The sequence below is a fragment of the Adiantum capillus-veneris genome, chromosome 17 (assembly GCF_014529385.1).
Source record: "Adiantum capillus-veneris isolate H3 chromosome 17, ASM1452938v2, whole genome shotgun sequence".
Taxonomy (NCBI): domain Eukaryota; kingdom Viridiplantae; phylum Streptophyta; class Polypodiopsida; order Polypodiales; family Pteridaceae; genus Adiantum; species Adiantum capillus-veneris.
This window is the reverse complement of record NC_140947.1, coordinates 59,433,415-59,448,833: the sequence shown is the minus strand read 5'-3', so window position 1 is coordinate 59,448,833 and position 15,419 is coordinate 59,433,415. Positions and strand designations below refer to the sequence as shown.

Here is a 15,419-nt window from a genome sequence, read left to right as displayed (position 1 = left end):
CGAGGTAGAGCGTAGACGGCGTAGAGTCTAGATAGTAGACGGAAGAGAGGAGAGCCTTCATTGAACTTGAGAGAAGATGAGGCCCAAGGGTGCGTTTATAGCCTCCCAAGGGCCAAAGCCCCCCCAAAAAACTAGACGTTGGCTGCAAGCGTTCGTTAAAAATGGTCATTTTTTTCAAGTTTCAAATTTCTGCTCGTTCCCAACCGTCCCCGTCCCCGTCCGCCAGCAGCCTACGACTCTGCCAATTGGATGAATTTCTGGCCGTTCCCCTCCGTCCCTAGCCCGATTACGACAGTTAGGGGTCTCTAGCATAGTTACCCGGAACGGGAAATGGCAACATGCATGATATGCCATTCCCTGTTTCAGATACTCACGTTTGAAACACGGAACGGGGATTCAGAACGGGAAATTGGGATGGGAATGGGGAACGGGGACCTAAAAATGGTCATTCCCTGTTACTATGGTCTCTAGGCCCCGTCCCTTCCGTCCTCTATAACTATGTTCAAGCCTTCTCTCTCAAAGGGGAAAGGAGGACACCTATCCAAATGCTACCTCTATTGCTAGTTATAACCAAGGCCCTTGATTGGCTAAGCATGGCATGAGCCAATGAGAGGCAAGCAAGAGTAGGGAGTGAGAGGGGTCCACCAAGGCTAGGAGAGGACTTTCTTTTTTCTCATTCTCACACACATACACATTCTCTCATTGTGTTCAGCAAGAACTCCATCTCCTTCTCGAAGCTTGAGAAGTAGAGAGCCTACACCAACACCTCTTGGCTATGGAATACAAATCCAAACAAGAGCCAAGCTTCAATGGCATGCTCATCTTCTCTACCATCTATATTACTATACTAAGCTAAGCTCCGATAGTAGTCTATGGTTAGGAAAGTACTTCTTTCTCGTATGCTACTTCTTCTTCCTCTTTCCTTCCCTCACTCCCAGCTAGCTCTCTCCACCTTTGAAGGTGTTTGAGGTCTTGGGATTGTGGCTGGGGATAAGTTAATGGTTTTACTATATTAGTTACGGGCATAACTTTGGTGCATGAAGTTTACCATCTTCATTGCATCAACAAGGTCTCAATGAACATAAAGCATGTATTGTACCAAGTCTCTCTTCATGGGAGAATCTATAATACAAAAGCCTTTTGGAGGGGGGACCAGCTCCAGTAAATCCGGTCCTCAATTGTTCTCTTAAGGAAATGCTCACTATTGTTGCTTTAATTCCACTATAATCAATGTTATAGCCATATTTCGTTACAATTCAACTCTTAGAATTCCTCAATATTTGCCTAGTGAGTTCTTCTTTGAAAACTTCCTCTGACCTTTTTGAGTTTACTATTTTAAACTCCTTTTGCTTTGATTGCAACCCCTACTAAACGTTTTAGGTTCTATAGAAACATACACTTACTTAGCACTTTAGTGGTAAAAATACATTTGCGAAGCATCCTATACTACTTTGTTGAACAGTGCAATGCTCAAGATGAGGTAATTTTCATCCATTCTACTGTCGGAATCTTTATTAACCAATGCTCAAGTAACATCTGTAAAGATTCAAGAGCGTTACCCAAAAAGTTCAGTTTTATTGACTTGGCTTCAGCCTTCTATCCATGAACTTGTTCCAAGCCAATAGATTGATTTTTTCCACAAGTTTATATACCCTTCCTAGTTGGACATTCGTAATTTGTTTGTTTACGTTCACCAATACGTGAATCGGTTTTGAAAGGCTCTAACCTTATGGTGAGCTATTGGGTAGGATGACTGTCTTTTTTGAGGCGTGCAAGTCCTCTTTCTCCTTCTTCCATTGTGCGCCTTCATTGAGAAACATTTGAAGAAGGTTGGCCTTCTCTTTCCACCATCCCTCTGTCTCTGCTTTCCATTCTTTCATCTCCCTTTCCATTTGTGTTATCCGCTTGTTTGTAAGCACAAAGGTTGCTTTCGTATGAGGCTTACATACTGGCGAAACGATCATGGCCTCCATTGGCGAAGCGTTCATGGCCTCCATTGGCGATGTGGGTATCGGCTCTACCAAGAAGGAGTAAATAGGGGTTCGGAGCACCACGGCTCACCCTTCAACTGACATACAAAAGTAGGGGCTCTAATACCACTCGAGAGACCAGCCAAATACTCAAAAGTACCTCGACAGTCTAGCTCAGCTGAGACCAGGTGGAGAATCAGTCATCCACAACCCGTTGCGGGTACATTCACATTTCCAGCCCACTGTGGGTATCAGCGCTAGAATAAGATGAAGGGCCTTGCGCCCGCTGTCATGCAATTGAACCTGCCCAGAACTGTCCAACATACAACCGGCTACCCCCCTTGAGCTGGGTCAGCTCGCTGCCAAAAGGTTACCCCGCAGGACACAACGGTATATTCCACACCAAAGACAAGAGATGCAGCCCCAGCGGGTCTGCACCCGATTCAAACACATACAACACCTGTAAGGGAACAACACACGCAGCCTCCAGCTGGATTGGCCTGCGATACCAATACGCCCTCTCAGGGTGCTGATTGCAAACACGAAAGCGGCCCCCACTGTGGGAGAGGCCTGCTGTCCACGCACCCGAAAGTTGAAACCTATATTGCTCGAGGAGCAGCCTTGCTGTATACTGTTGAGAGAGAGAGAGAGAGAGAGAGAGAGAGAGAGAGAGAGAGAGAAAGAAAGAAGAAAGAAAGATTTTTAACGTCTATGTCAGGCCAAAATCGGCCTATGAGACAAATCAAATGTACATGGTGTGTATGTCATCCGTCTATCGGAAAGACAAATGAAACAAAACTGATACAAAACTGAACTGAATGTAGGTAGTGGAGTATCTGAGGAGGGATGGAGCTCTATCTCTAGGGGTATATGCATGTCTATATGCTCAAGGTAGTACAATCATGAGAATGCATCAAGCTATCTAGCTCCATCCTGTACTAATGGGGGGATGTAAGATGTGGTACATGGGCGGGTCTGGTGCCAAGGCTACCCGGATGAAAGCTGTCGGGTCGGCCCTCATCTGAGCCACTCGCTCCTCAGTGGCACGGCGCTCCCGGGCTCGGATCTCCTCGATCTGTCGGTGGTGGGAGCTCGCGCCCCTGTAGCCTGTGACTCGTGGTCGTCGTCTAGCTCGGCTCACCTCCGCCTGTGGGAGTGTCACTCCCCTCTGAGTGTCTAGTGAGGGAGGGGTGGCAATCCTCTGAAAGAAGTCTGTGAGCTGCGACTGTCTCCCCTCTGTCTGTGTAGCTGTGTGTGGCTGTAGTAGTGTGTCCCGATGGCTCTATACCTCTAGTAAGAAACGTCCGAGTTGTCTCTGATCTCGAGACTCCATGATCTCTCGGAGAGTGGGCTGTCCTCTGAATAAGGCCTCATACCTGCCTCTGATCTCAGTGTATGCTCTGCATCTACATACAAAGTGCTCCTCACTCTCCACCTCCTCTGTGCAGGCTCTACAGACTCGCTCCTCCCTGGGAACACCAGTATGTCTCCCGATCTCAATCTCTAACCTGTGTGAAGCCACTCTCAGCTGACCAATCGCCACCCGTGAGCTATGTGGCATATATGTGTCCATGTAGCGTGGTCTCAGTATGAACCCCCCAGACAATATGGTGAGAAACTGGTCTCTGTAATCTGACATCCTCGTCCCCAAGCCAGGTGACTCCCAGACTCTCCTAGTGTATAGCTGCCACAGATCCTGTCTCAATACCAAGTTCCTCTCACTGCGAGAGAGGTGAACATATGGTGAGTGGGGGTCGTACTGGAATGGTGGTAGGCTCTCCATGTCAAGACCGTGTCCCTCAAACCATGCTCTGACCTGTGAGTACCATGCTCTCTCATGCCCACTCTCTGATAGCTGTATAGCTGCCTCAAATGCTCTACGAGTAAGTCTGTCAGGAGGTAGCTCTCTCATCCTCTGGATGAAGCAAACTGTCTGGAATAGTGCCTCTACAACCATAGGTGGTGTGGCGAGCTCGGCTCTAATAATGTCATGTGGCACTGTCTTCTTGCTGCGGAGCAAGCGTGAGATCATACATACCTGTGGCCTCTCAAGCTGTGTCCACTGGTCAGCTGTCAATCCTGGTGCCCATACTGCCGCCGAGTACATCAAGGCCGGGGTGACTAAGGTGTCGAAAAGCCACCCCTTCGTGCGGGGCTCCTGAAAGTGTGCCTGGTGGGATCTCCGCTCTAGCATGGCCAGAGCTGCATATCCTCGGGTGAGCCTGTCAGCAGCAGCCTGCCTCATAGTGAAGGGTCCTGGTAGGCTGGTGAATGTGATGCCAAGGTAGACATAGGAGGTGACTACATCAACCTGTCCTCCTGCTGCTGTGAAGGTGGCAGCGCTCCTCACTGCACTGGATGTGTGAAAGATCATAACCTTGGTTTTGCCAAGGTTCACAGTCAACCCCCTCTGTGTGCTGAATTCGTCCAAGCCCTCAAGATGGCGTTGCAAGCCCTCGGGTGACTCTGAAATCAACACAATATCATCAGCATATAACATGATGTGGACCGGAGTACCTGCCAAGTCGCTCCCCTCTCCACCTGCTCGCAGTATGTAGTCAGAGATCTCGTCGATGTAGAGCCCAAAGAGTGTCGGGGAGAGTGGGCATCCTTGATTAACACCAATGGTGCTAGCAATGGTCTCTGAAAAACCGCCTGGGCAACGAACTCGACCCGTCACCCTCTCGTAGAGAGCATATATGGCCCAAATCATCTCTGTTGGTACCCCAATGCTATGAAGGCGCTGGAAGAGTCTCTCGCGTGGGACTGTGTCAAAGGCCTTGCGGAAATCCAAAAAGCAGCAGTAAAGCCTCTTCTTCCGCGCCTTTGCCCCATCAATGAGGTAGCGCAGATCGAAGATGTGATCAGTGGTGGAGAAAGCTCGTCTGAAACCTGCCTGGCCTGGAGCTCGTAAACCCTCGATCTCTGCGTAGCAGCTGAGCTGTGCCTCAAGTACTGCACCATATAGCTTGGCCATCGTGTGGCCAATCATGATAGTCCTGTAGTTCCCTGGGTCCAGGGTGTCGCCAGATTTGTGGATAGGCACTATGGTGTGCTGTGTCCACTCCTCTGGGAAGCCCTCCCCTATAGCCCGGTTGAAGACATGTGCAATCAACGGGGCTTTAGTGGAGGCCGCATAAATGATGTGCTCACTCTGTAATCCAGTATGGTCAGCTGATCGTCTGTGCTGCATGCGGCGTATGGCCCTCTCTACCATCTCTGCTGTAAAGAAGGAGCAGCACGTGGGGCGTGGCTCGTGTGGCTGTGGGATAGGAGGCTGCCCTCGCACCTCATAAAGTCGCTCTGCATAATCATGCCATATCTGTGGATCCTCAATAGCTGTAGTCGGACGTGGCTCGCGCAGGGTGCGCCATGCCGTCGCGCTATCCATGCTCATTAATAGGCGGTATAGCTCAAGCTCCTGTGCCTCTTCGAATGCTCGCCGCTTTTGGCGTGTCAGCGTCTTCATATGCCGTCTGGCCTCTCTCTCTGTGATCTCTCCTAAGGCTCGCCGTGCATGGAGGCGTCGGTATAGCTCTCTGCACTCATCATCATACCAGCGGTTCTGAGGCATAGTCCCGGGGGGGGGGGGGAGTGCGTCCTGTGTGAGTGGTGTGTGGAAAAGAGCTAATAGCTGAAGTGTGGAGAACGGAAGAGATATGTGATGTGAGAACTGAGAGTGGTGTGGATGGGTGGAGGAGGCATAGGCCATGCTCGACCTCGGCCCAGTAAAGAGAGGCTAGCTCATGTGTGAAATGGATGGTGGTGTGAGGAGTGTGTGCTGTGGAGCTGTGTGGGATGGTATCTCCGGTGATGGAGAAAGAGAGGTATGTGTGGTCGGCTCCGATGGGTATGGGTGGAATGGTGAAGGATGTGATAAGGTGTGTAGCCTCCCTGGGTCCCAGAATATAGTCGACTGTACTCCCCCCTCCCTCTGCAACTCCATGTGACATACAAGTCAAGCCCCCTGAGGTGGGCCACTGGACCATCCCGTTATAAATAACGAGACGGTGCTCGGAGCCAAGTCGAAGTAGATGTCGTCCGTAGGCTGTGACTGGAGCTCTGTCTGCTGTATCTCTCATAGTAGCCTCCTCATCTAGAGTGTGTAGTGCCTCTGGGTCCTCGTGGTCATATGCCTCACACTGCTCACTGCGCGTACGAGCATTGAAGTCTCCCATAAGGAAGACTTCACCCATCTATTCTTGTTGATTTGATACTCTTAATGTTAGGTTTTGTGTTATGTAGTATTTTTTGAGTCCATCTGCTGTGAAGCCCCTGTCTAAAGAGTATGGCCACTCCTCCTGAGCCGCGAGTGGTGTGCTGGCGCATACATCCCCGATGTAGAGACTCCCACTGGAATCCATGTATCCTTGGTAACCCTCTCTCTGGGCTCTCATGTGTCTCTGTAAGTAGAATGATGTCTCGACCTCTCATCACCTCCTCAAGTCTCTCTGGGTGTGTCCTTAGGTCTCCATTGCAATTCCAAACCGTGACATGAATCTCCTCGTGTGTCCCACAGGCCGCGAGTCCCTATGCGATGGTCTTGCCATCAATGATAACCCTACCATCTCGATATACTGCCTTCTTCCCTTCTTTGCGGGCTTGGTGGACTCTAGGCATGCACGCGCGACAGTGATCTTGTTGCATCTTTGTGAGGTCATCATCAAGATAAATCGGGGGGCCTTCTAGCCCTCTCAAGATGACCCTCTTTCGGAGGAAAGAAGTTCGAGACTCCTCGGAGGCGAATTGGAGGATGAGAGAGAGAGAGAGAGAGAGAGAGAGAGAGAGAGAAGCAATACATGCTGCTATTGTGCACGGCGGAGAGACCTGCTGCTGTTGGGCACAGGCGAAAAGACCTTTTTAGGACAGGTTTAGACTGCGCAGAGACAGCTGGTCCGCGTCTGCGCCATTTCCATAGCTGTGCATTCCCACAGTCAACGGAGCCTAAGTATTGTTGCTTGCTGCAAACCCTGTTCACTTGTCTAGTCGTGCATAGATTGTCATTACTACTGCATACGACCCTTGGTTGCTGCCTTGTATCTGTCCGCACAATTATTTGCTGCATTACTGTAGGCTTTTTACGCACTTTAACAGCAGGCGTACATGAGCAGGTGCAAGTGGGCAGTGCGCTGGTGAGCACGTGCAGGAGAGTAGCAGAGGACGAACGTGAGCAGGTGTAGAGGGCGAGCAGGTAGCAACATGTCACGAACAGGTGATGGTTGGTAGCAGCACGTCACGAGCAGGTAGCTTACTACTATACTGACACAAACACTGCATGATGCACCAGCAGAGGCATACCCACATACCCAGCCTGAGCAGAGATGCCGTTCGGGGAGCATGCCCCAGAAAGTTGGTATGATGAGGAATACCAGGACGCTAGAGCGAGACTTCAGAGGGAGGTGCTTTTGGGGGACACCACTCACAGACAGTCACAGATTGACTTCCGACGCCTAGTGCGGCGGAAAAAGAGGGCATTTTTGGCTCGCCTAGAGCAGGATCTATACCAGCTATTCTTGAGTCAGGGCTCATGTGACGCGTGGCAGCTCTTTCATGAGCACTCCCTCCCCCCTGCCATCACTTCTACAGAGGCTTGGGGCCAGTATGCATCATCTCTGTACACAGTTCCTGAGCAGGCCCCCCTTCCCGACCCCCTTGATCCATGCCCACACATCTACTTTTTTCACCGTTGAGATGGTGAGGAAGGCCATTGACAGGATGAGGACTGGGAGAGCATATGATCATGATGGCTTAGTGGCTGAGCATTTCACGCATTACTAGCAGAACTTCTAGTAGTTATGTTTAACCGTGCCATGTGTGAGGGCTTGCCTGATACTTGGAGCCTATCTACTATTGTACCTATCTTCAAGTCGGGAGACCCTATGGAGCCTGGGAATTATCGCACTATCATGATTGGACACACATTGGCACGATTGTACGCATCTATTCTTGAGCAGCAGCTGAGTAGATGGGCAGAGAGGGAGGGGATACGCGCAGCCGGGTAGGCAGGTTTCAAGAGGGGTTTTTCTACTCTTGACCATATCTTGACACTCAGAGCCATGAACCCATGCGCCTGAAACCCGATGTCATCTCCCCATACCAGCATGCTGTATCTCCCGGCATGGCTAAGTGTCGAGAGGACTCAAGTGCGAGGCGTGCATATCTATCTCAGGGAAGTTCCCACATGCAGTGTATGAAGGAGACAGATCTGCTGAGCGTCTCAACCACTAGTGGAGGGGCAGCCAGCTCTGCTCATACAATAGCACGTGGTACTGAAGCCTTGGCTCTAATGAGCCGCGAGATCATAGAGACCAGAGGCTTCTCCATGTCCCCCCATCCATCACTGCGGCCTGTCCTCCCGTGATGATCCAGTAAAGGTCCCCAAATCTCAGCTCCATAAAGCAATGCAGAAGCCACCAAAGTGTCAGAGAGCCAGAGCTTCGTCCGAGGCTTCTGAAACTGAACCTGTGAACACATCCTTTCCAATCTGCCCAATGCTGCATGGGCTTTGGTCAATCTAGTTTCTGCTGCCCTCCTCAATGAAAATGCTTGCCCACTAGAAACCACTCCAAGGTAAGTGTAAGGATCTGTATACTCCACCTTCTCTTGGCTGTATCTGAATGCGGGCGCTGACCTCCTGATCCACTGTGGGGTGGTATAAAATACCATGGCCTTGGTTTTACCAAGGTTGACGGACAAACCACTTTCCTGGGCAAACCTATGCAAAGCATCCAAGTGACGTTGCATCCCCTCCGGAGAGTCGGAGATCAACACAATATCAAAAGCATATAACAATAGTGGAATCCATGTCCCTGCCAGCTGTGCACCTCTATCACCATCTCTCTCAATGTAGTCAGAAACCTCATCCACATACATACCAAATAGAGTAGGAGAGAGCGGGCAGCGCTGCTTCAGCCCAATAGTGGAGTAAACCGGTGTGGATAGACCCTCTGGGGTGCGTACATGCCCTACTACTAACCTATATAATGCCATGACCCCCAAATGATCTCTGTGGGTACTCCCATCTGCTGTAATTTGCGCATCAATCTAGCTCTGGGCACTCTGTCAAATGCTTTGTGGAAATCCACAAAGCTACAATAGATCCGTCTCCCACGCGATCTGCCCTCCTCAATGAGCATAGACAGATTGCCTCCCTTCCAATACTCACTGGATGCGCCCTCTCTGACTCTTACACAGTCCGAGATCACCAGGCTCATTCGCCACGACTTGACTCAGCTAGACACCAAGAGGACATGGATACAGCCAGCACGGGAGCTGGGCACGAAGATGGCTTTCTATAGAGAGCATCTCCTCCAGCTTACGGAGGATGGTTTTGTGACGAGGCCCAGATACATGGACACCCACTTGTCTCATGGGATACGATGTGCTATTGGCCAGATACGCACATCCTCACACCAGCTGCGGATCGAGACTGGGAGATACAGTGGAGTACCAGCAGAGGCCAGGACATGCCCCCTATGTGACATCGAGCCTGAGACAGAGTTGCACTACACATGCCACTGCCGTCTCTACTACAAGATACGAGGCTCCTTCCATTGTTGTTCAGAGAGGGCTTTGGACCGTTCTCTAGAGTCATGAGGTACAAGGATCAAAGATGCCTTGGTTTGTTTTGCTCGAGCTGCGCAGACACAAAGAGAGCCTGATGAGAGGAGAGGCCAGCCAGCCTCAGAGACAGATCACAGACTTCTTTAGAGCTGCCACTTCTTTAGATCCCGGCTAGCTGTTTGGCTGCTTAGTTCACACCTACCAGTTCAGAATTTCGTAGTATTTCTTTTTGTCATTTTGTCATTTTGTCATTTCTGTCATTTTCTCATCTTGTTACTCTGACTTTGTATCAAATCCACCACATTGTAACTCCTCCCTCTCATAGGTCACTTTGCCTTTTGAAGACGTTAATATAACATTTCATCTCTCTCTCTCTCACTGGATGCGCCCTCTCTGACTCTTACACAGTCCGAGATCATCGGGCTCATCCGCCAGGACCTGACTCAGCTAGACACCAGGAGGACATGGATACAGCCAGCACGGGAGCTGGGCACGAAGATGGCTTTCTACAAAGAGCATCTTCTACAGCTTACGGAGAACGGTTTTGTGACGAGGCCCAGATACATGGACACCCACTTGTCTCATGGGATACGATGTGCTATTGGCCAAATACGCACATCTTCACACCACCTGTGGTGGAGACTGGGACATACAGCGGAGTACCAGCAGAGGCCAGGATATGCCCCCTGTGCAACATTGAGCCTGAGACAGAGTTGCACTACACATGCCACTGCCCCGTCTACTACGTGATACGAGGCCGCTTCATTGCTTGTTCAGAGAGGGCTTTGGACCACTCTCCAGAGTCATGCGGTACGAGGATCAGAGATGCTTGGATCTGTTTTTGCTCAAGCTGCGCAGACACAGAGAGAGCTTGATTACAGGAGAGGCTAGCCAGTCTCAGAGACAAATGACAAACTTCTTCAGAGCTGCCACTGGACACCCGGAGGAGCTACTACCACAGTAGAGCTTGTCGCCTCACACCAGAGGCACACTAATCGATCGAGCGACCGAGCTAGGGAGATCCAGACGCCCACGACTGCGGAGAACTACACAACATCGACGGAGGCTGCATTAGAGGATTCGGATCACTTTGGCCCGACACGCACGACGCCCGGTCAGACTACTGACCATGGAGGAAATTGATGAGATCCGACAGGGATCGATGCTTGATCTCTTGTGATCTAGCTATCCCAGCTAGCGGCTTAGTTCACACCTAGCAGTTTAGGATTCCATAGTATTTTATTTTGTCATCTTGTTACTCTGACTTTGTATCAGATCCACCACATTATAACCTTCTGGTCTCATAGGTCACTTTGGCTTTTTGAAGACGTTAATATAACATTTCATTTCATTTCATTTCTCTCTCTACCACTACCGGCACTCTCATCGACCGAGCACTGGAGCTACGGAAATTCAGACGGCCACGATTGAGGAGAGGGCCGACACAGCATTGACGGAGACTACAGAAGAGGATTCGAGCCTTACTCTCTCGACATCCAGAGTGCAGATGAGGGTGGAATCTAGTAGTAGTATCTTTGTTCTAGTTCTTTTTTGTACCCAGACATGGTATCAGATTCACTATTTTGTAACAGTTTGGTCTCATAGGTGATTTTGGCCTTTTGAAGACGTTAATATAACATTTCATTTCTCTCTCTCTCTCTCTCTCTCTCTCTCTCTCTCTCTCTCTCTCTCTCTCTCTCTCTCTCTCTCTCTCTCATTAAACCACACCTCTCTGCCACGCCCGTCTTCCTCATCCCACCAGCGCGCCTGCGCGCTTCAGTCCACCTGCGCACCAGCCCACCATGGGCGCTGCATCCCCGCCATAACCACCTGACAGCTACTCTCTCTCTCTCTCTCTCTCTCTCTCTCTCTCTCTCTCTCTCTCTCTCTCTCTCTCTCTCTCTCTCACAGGTGCAGGAACCGAGAAATCGGCGCTATGCTCGATGCAAGACATTTGGGGTTTTATCTCATCCTTACAGGAAATGGTGATGAAGCAAGGTGAAGACATCAAAAATCTTGCACTAAAGAACCAGGAATTGGAGCACACAATCCAGATACAGAATTTGAAAATGCAACATCAAGATGAGAAAATTCAAGCCCTGAAAGATGCATTAAACAAACAGGTCTCCAATGTGCAAGATGCTCTAGCTACACACGACGAGAAGCTTGCACACATCAGTGATAATGCAACAGGAAATACGACCTTCTGGGCACATGTAGTAAGAAGTACTCCAAATGCCATTCCACAGACACATGAGACGTATGCAAATGTAGATGACACAGAGTATAATGAGCGAGAGAAACGCAGTATGAATATTGTGATCCGAAGCATACCCGAATCTGACAATGAGAACGTACTCATGTTGAATGCCGAGGTCACGGACCTCCTTGCAAACACATTTGGCATGCATGATGTAGTGGTGTATCGGGCACACCGTGTGGGTAAAAGCAGAGACCTGAGAACAATCGCGCAATTGTATACACAATGTTGGATGCACGTAAAAGAGCCATCATACTCGAAAATGCTCACATTTATCTAAGGGACAGCCCAACTTACATCAATGAAGACAGGACACCCGCGAAACAAAAGGAAAAAAGACAAGCATATGAAGAACGAATGAAAAAGAACACCCCCACAGGGGCAACACCACCAAAAGCATGACAGGGGGAAACCCATGGGACCACGAACATACATATCACAAGTTGGAATTGCCGAGGTTTCCCTTGGCACAAAGGGGAAGGATTGACAGAGGTTCTACCACAAGCAGACATACTTTTTCTACTTGAAACGTGGGAACAGGACACATGTAGACTGCCAAGTATTCGAGGATATATTACACACTCGGTTTGGTAGCCTCGTACTAAGATGCGCAGGCAAGGGGGTGTTGCTATAATGTACAAGGAGGAAATGCAAAATCAGGTTAAGATATGCAAGATAGATGAACACAAACGGTACATATGGGCTGAGATTTGTACATCTAGGAGATCCATGTTCATTGCGGGATGCTACATCCCACATCGGGAATCCCCGTTCTATGATTTGCATAATCTCTCCAAGAATGACCCTTTTGCCGACCTATATACAGATATTGCAACCTACACACCACAGGGGGTAGTGATGATACTCGGGGATCTTAATGCTCGCATAGCCAACATACAGGTTCAATTGGTTGACTACTCAACCCATCCCGCCGACAAAGATGGCGATCTTGTATTAGATGCAATATGGGATAGATACTCATGCGATCACCTCATGAATGAACAAGGTTCGGCTTTGATATCCATGATGAATTCTATGCAACTTGTAGTCATGAATGGCACCAAGAAATTTGCAAGCTCCGGAACACACATGCTATACATCAAACCATGGAAGAAGCGCTAATGACTATGCGTTAGTTAGCCACAATGCATTGGATTTAATTGGACACTTTAAAATTGGGGCTCGGTCACTGAACTCGGACCATACTCCAATTCATGTATGTCTAGACCTCCCACACATGCCTACACAACGCATCCAAAAGGCGACAAGTTGGGCATATGGAATGCAAGCCACAAAGAAATTCGATTATGCCACTTTTCTGGACAGCCTATTGAGTAGCCAATGCATGTCCCAAAACATTTCAGAAAATTGGGCTACCTTCGTCAAGCAATAGAAGAGGCTGCAGAGGTCACTATGGGGCGATCTAAAAGAAATCACCAACAAGTGAAAGGTCTCCCTCATAACCCATGGTTTGATGCAGAATGTAAAGCAGCCAAACGCAAGTTAAAGTGCTTCAATAAGTCCACGAAGGAGTGGGAAAGTGCAGCCAAGGAATACAGGATGCTGAAAAGAAAAAAGAGAAGGATGCATGAACTTTTGAAGGAGGAGCAAGAGGTGATCAGATTTAAGAAAGAGCCCAAGAAAGCATGGCGCAACATGAAAGGAAAAAAGGAGGATATAATGGGAAATTTTAGCATGGACAAAATGTATGTATATGCACAAACACTCTATGCTCCCACCGATGCTCAAATAATGATGAATGCTGAAATTCAGGTTGACACTAAGGAACCTATAACTTTTGCAGCGGCTTTGAGAGGTTTGAAAAAACTAGCCACTGGGAAAGCCTTTGACATTTTGCACTTCAACTCCGAAATGCTGAAATGGTCGGGCAATGAAGCCAAGAAATGGATACACTGCATGATGAATCAAGCTATCCACCAAGGCATGCCTGAAGATTGGCAAGAGAATTGGGTCAAAGCTTTGTTTAAAGGCGGAGACCGTAACCTACTCACGAATTACAGCACCATCATGGTGGGCTCTTGCATGGCAAAACTTTTTGGGAGCCTGATAGAAAAGGATATTAGCACATGGGCTGAAAATAGTGGAAAGAGGGCTCTCGGTCAAGCAGGTTTTAGAGCAAAACATAGTACCATAGATCACTTGATTACAATCCGGATTATGATAGAAGAGGCGCGACTCAAAGGGGAAACTATGTACTGCTGTTTTGTAGACTTTAAGAAAACGTTTGATACGGTACCTCGTCATGGGTTATGGTCCCACATGGAGACCATTGGGGTTCCCATACACTTGAGGGTTGGGTGGCACGCCTATACCATGCGATTCGATGTAAACTGAAAATGCAAACAAGCTTCTCCAAAGAGTTCTTTAGCACACTAGGGGTCAAACAAGGATGTCCTTTGTCCCCAACATTATTTGGGCTATGCATAGATGAGCTTGATGACTTTATCTGCCAAACGACGCAAGATAATGGAGATGCACCAAACATAGGTCTCATTACTTTGCTACTCCTCATTTATGCTGATGATGTGGTTCTTTTAGCACATAGCATGTCTCTCTTGCAAAAACTTTTTATGCGGTACATACTTTCTGCGAAGCCATAGGACTTTCAGTGAATGTCACGAAAACAAAATGTATGGGGATTTGTACACACAAATCAAAGGATCAGCCCGCCCTTATGCCCTTATGTATGATGGGCAAGAGATTCAAGCACTGTGGACAGCTTTAAATACTTGGACATCATTATACCCTCGAATCATAGACGGGGGCAATGTGCAAAAACAAGAATTGAAGCAGGACAAGCAAGGTATTACGAGTTTGAAAACATGTGCAAACAAAGCGTCACTAGACGGTGGGAAATAAAGTCCATGGCTTTCAATGCGTGTGTGGTCCAAACGCTATTGTATGGGGTAGAGGTATGGGGACCAAGTATTCCGGCCAGCACATGGAATGACATTGAGAAAATTCAGAAAAAGTTCTTATGTAGACATATGGGGATAAAAACCACAACACCATACTCAGTGATGCTATTGGAGACTAGACAAAGACCATTGGAAATGCTTGCCTTGCAAAGAATGCATAGATATCTCTTGAAGGTGAAGCTGATGCCTCATAACCGTTTGCCTCACATAGCATGGGAGGTAGGATGTAAGCCGCAAAAGAACCACAAAAGCAAGTTTCTCACCTCTAGCCTTGTTGAGGACATCAGGAAATGGTTCTCTAAATGGAATGTGGGTGCACATGTGGACATGCATGTAGAGGCAGGTACCGAGCATGAGCACGAGCTGAATTTTGAACTACAATTACTTGAGGCCCTCCACAGCAAATGGAAGAATGCAATGCACAGGTCCAAGTTTGAATACTATTGCAAGCACATAAACACGAGATACTGGGAAGAGTACAAGACAAGGGAAACCCAAATACATATCTGGACACCCATGTCTTACCCTGCGAGACGGGCCATCACGTTGATGCGGACAAGATCACACATGCTCAAAAGTGAAACGGGAGGATGGCTGAATATTGATGCAAACATGAGGAGATGCACTCAATGCAACTTGAACTCATTGGAAAATGAGGCACATGTAACCCTTGAATGTCTAGCATAT

At 48.6% G+C, this 15,419-nt stretch overlaps 1 protein-coding gene across 6 annotated transcripts in view; it reads right to left on the bottom strand.

Annotated features, from left to right (window-relative positions):
* The window catches only part of LOC147437327 (uncharacterized), a 209,745-nt gene that overhangs the window by 92,453 nt on the left and 101,873 nt on the right, over window positions 1-15,419 (bottom strand). The gene's annotated exons all lie outside the window — the stretch shown is intronic.